We start from the raw sequence: 4,506 nt of genomic DNA, 5'->3' as shown, positions 1-4,506 counted from the left end.
AATATTATTAAAGATTGGTGGGGTGCTGGGGAGATAGCTCTGTGGATGAAGGGCTTGCTGTGCAAGCCTGCAGACCTGGGTTCAATTCCCTAGTGGTTATGTAAAACCTCAGTGTGGCATGCCTATAACCCCAGAGCTGGGGGTGGGGACTGACAGGTTCATAGAGCTTGCCTGCTAACCATTCTAGCCAGACTGGTGAGCTCCAGGTCCCATAAGACAAGATGAAAGCAAGCAAAAACACTAGTAAGGCAGAGAGTAACAAAAAAAGACATTTGATATTGGCAGCATATCATATGTCACACTTATATACACAGGCATAAGTTTTTCGCCTGTGTACCACATACGTGACTGGTCCCTGCAGTGATCAGAAGAGGGCATCAGATCCCCTGGAACTGCAGTCATAGATGGTGGGAGCTGTCACGTGGCTGCTGGGAATCGCGCCGGGCTCCTCTGGAAGAGGCGCCTCTGCTCTAAATTGCTGAGCCATCTCCGCAGCTCTCTGCTCTGACGTTTCCTAAGTGTGCAGGGTAAAACTTAATTATATGCTTCACCTAACTCAGTGTGTCAAAACTCATCATTTAAACATGGAATCAATATGAAAATCATTACGGGGATAATTACCAGCGGATAGTAAGTGCGGAAATAAGTGGGCGTTACTGGGTCATTGCGGCTCATGTATGTGTCATGGGTCGATCTCACCTACCCCCCCTTTCCTACCCACTTCCTGTCCCCGCCCCAGCTCCCACCATCCCTAATGCGCCCCCTATCTTTATGCTTTTTGGTCTTTATGTTTTTTGAGGTTTCCATATTTGAAAGAAAACATGCAACACTTTTTTTTTTTTTTTTTGAGACAGGGTTTCTCTCTATGTAGCCCTGGCTGTCCTGGAACTCACTCTGTAGACCAGACTGGCCTCGAACTCAGAAATCCATCTGCCTCTGCCTCCCAAGTGCTGGGATTAAAGGTGTGTGCCACCACGGCCTGGCTAACACTTCTTTTTTATTTAAATATTTTTTTTTACACAAGGTTTCATATAGCTCAGGCTGCCCTTGAACTTCTTATTCTCGGGTCCTATATAATAACAAATATTCATAGTGATACAGGATTGTAGTCTCAGCACTTGAGAGGCTGTGGCACTAACGTCTCAAAGAGCTCAAGGCTACCTTGGACTAAAGAATGAGACCAACCATGTCTCAAAAAGGGAGGTCTGGCCATGTAGCACAGGGGAGAGAGCACTTGCCTAGCATGCGTGAAGCCCTGGCACCACCCTCCAGGACCCCATAAACCAGGCACAGTGGTGCACACCTGTAATTTCACACTCTGGAGGTGGAGGAATGGGGATCAAGAGAGCAAGGGTATCCTTGGCTACATAATGAGTTTGAGGGCAGCCTGGGCTACATAAGACTCAGTCTCGGAAGGAAGAAAGGAAGGGATTATTAACATGCCGTTTGTCCTGATTTGGGAATCTAGTCTGTGTTATAGACTCATATCTCCGTGGAATATTCCAGGCGCTTAGTGGGTGCATTCTGTCAGTCTCTCTGTCTACAAGACAAACTACGTGAACACAGCCTTCCCAGTGTCTCCCTGTGCATGGATGCACTGGTGCTCTATAAATGCCCTTGCAAGGCTGTGTGAGGTGGTGTACACGTGCCACTCAAAAGTTTGAATCTCCATTACTCAAAAAAAAAAAAAAAAGGCAGGGTGGTGCCCACCTGTCACTCAGGAGCTGGGGTGGGGTAGAGACAGGAATGTCACTGGGGCTTGGGGTTAGCATCTTAGCTCCAGGCTCAGTTGGAGATCCTGTCTCAAAGGATAGGGCGGAGAGAGACAGAGCAGGACACCTGAACCCTCTTCTGATCTTTAAAATAAAACAATGCTCCTGTCCGGTGAGCCGCGTCGCCTCTGCCCCTCCCTGGTTCTGGGGCTCAGAGTCCCCGTACAGCGTGAAGGGGCTCCTCCAGACAGTTTCTTGTCTGATTGTGTTTATAGCTCTTCCTTCCTCCGATCCAGTCCCCGGGTCTGTTTATAGCGCTGGCGCTTCGGCAGTGTCCCTGGAGCCCAGCACGCATCTGGAGAAAATATCTGGCTCCGTCAAGGTCAGATGTGAGTGGGCAGGCATGGTCTTGCCTGCACAGCTGGCCCTAACCCTGTCTGCCTCGGTGGCCTCCTCAAATTGTGTTTCAGGCAACTCTTGGTGTGCCGTGCCTCAAAGGTGGCTTCACGTTGGCTCCTTCCCTAATGGCATTGAGTCAGTTTGGAGGGTTGGGAGGGAATCCCTTCTCCAACACCTTGCCCCCCCCCCCCAGCACTCCCCGCCCCCCTCCAGCCCGCCTCCAGCACTATCCTCTCTTACAGTGTTCCATAACTGACTGGCTTGGGTATCCGGGCATTTTTTTTTTTTCTTTGACTTGGCTCCTTACTGCCCTCTGGAGGCTGTTTACAGCAATGCCCCACCAGGGAATCAGCCCAACGTTACCTCTTCCTTCATCCCTAAAAGGGAAGGTTCTTGTCCAACAGGGTTGTCAGCAGATATGAACACTCTTGATGGTTGCAAAATTAACGGGTTACTGGGAAACACTGACTGAGGAGCTTGGCCCAGAAACTGACAGATGTAGCCAAGAAAAGATGATTCCCCTTCATCCTGACCGGGAGTCTCCAACTTTCAATTCTCCTGCCTCAGTGCTGGGATTATAGTTCTGTGCCATCACACCCAGATTGTTGTTGGTTTGGGTACCTACCCATAACCTAACTCCTGTTCATTTTACACCACCCACTCTAGTGCCTCCTCCTCCTGGAAGCCAGCCCAGATGGACCTCTATCCCATGCTTCCAAGGGATGTGTTTAGGGACTCAGGCAGGCATACTGCTGGCTTCAAACCTCGGCTCTGTGATGGCCTAGCTGTGTGTCTGCGCTCCTACATCCTTTTCCGGAATACGGATCTCAGGGCCAATCCCAAAGGCTGTCAGCTTCAGAGATGCACGTCAACTGGCCAGCAGGTATCCGACAGGGAGCAAGCCTGGGCTACGCGGGCTGACCAGCACTGAGGAGGCTGGGATGAGACTTGAAAGTCAGAGGCAAGCCTGGGCTATGTAAGGACATTTTTAGAAACAAATGAACAGGGGGAAAATGGATGAGAGAAAAAGATGAGGTGGAGAAAAAGGATGAGGGGGAGGAAGAAGAAAGGTGGAGGAGCTGGGGAAGAGAAGAGGGGGAGGAGAGTTGGCACTAGGCACTGGCCAGGGTCTGGCCAAGATGTCCGCCTACACCCCCCCCTTCCATTCTGGTGTAGCTCCTCCCCTAAGCTGGGTGGAGTCCAGCTCCTACTTCAGAACCTTCAAAGTCAACAGCTCCAGGCAAAACCGCACATCCGGGTGGAGGTAGGAGGTGCGGTGCTGCCTAAATGGCAGGTCTGTTAGTCTCAGCCCTGAACCACCTCACCTGGCAGCTGGCCCACCGGACAGCACACATAGATGAGCACTGCCTGCCACAGCATGGGATCTCACAAGTCCCATGACTTGCCTCAGGCCAGGGCAGAGGCAGCCAAAGAAGGATCTGGGTTCCCTGACATTGGTGTGGGGGCAAGGTGCATCTTGGGTCTCTCCTTGGGCCATTCTGTCCCCTGGGCTGTAGCTGCCTGGGTCATTGGGAGTTGTCACAGCCTCCCGCTCCAACCCGACCAGACACAAGTCCCAGTCACTCAGAGGGGTGCAAGCACAGGTCTGCGTGACACCATGAGGCAGAGCCCGGTTGTAGGAGCACGTCCAGCCTCCATTAGAATGGCCTGGGGTTCCCGGAGCTGCTGTAGAGTCTGGGCTGGGGGTAGGGGGTGGGGCAGCTGCCAGCTTTCCTACCACACAGACCGCATAAGCTGGAAGGGGGAGGTTGAGGCTCACAGAAGATGGAGACTGTTGGAAGCAGGCATCTTTGACCTCTCTGTCCCCGGCAGCACAATCTGGGCCTCATGTCTCAACAGGTATGGGGCTCCCCCACCATCCCCAGGCTCCCAATTCCAAGCTATGACCTCCAGGCAGCCAGAGCCCGAGAACAAGGTGCCCACATGGATGTTCCTCTCATCCTAGGAAAGATGGAGGTGGAGTGGAACGGGTGGACCCAGTTCCCCTGCCTAGCCACACCTGTCCTGTTTGCCTTCTTTCATCCAGGAGACAGGCACAGGGGCAGAGGTCAGCATTAGCAACTCCAGCGTGAGGCTGAGAAGCACAGAGGCCTCTGTCAAGGTAGTCAGGGGGTTGGTACCTGTCCCACACTCCTGACTGTGGCCTCTGACCCCAGCCCTGAGCTCTGGCACCAACCAGCACTGTATTGCACATCCAGAGAACTTAAAGATGGACCTCTCGTCCCAGCAGCATCCCTACATAGGGGAAAGGAGAAGAAGAAAACCATGAAGCCAGCCTGCAGTCTCCTAGTGGGCCCGGAGACCCAGGGCTTTCGTGTGTGTGTGTGTGTGTGTGTGTGTGTGTGTGTGTGTGTGTGCGCGCGCGCGCGCGCGC

This window comes from Mus pahari, chromosome 23 (assembly GCF_900095145.1).
Source record: "Mus pahari chromosome 23, PAHARI_EIJ_v1.1, whole genome shotgun sequence".
Taxonomy (NCBI): Eukaryota; Metazoa; Chordata; class Mammalia; order Rodentia; family Muridae; genus Mus; species Mus pahari.
The sequence above is the reverse complement of the archived record's forward strand: the minus strand, read 5'-3'. Positions refer to the sequence as shown.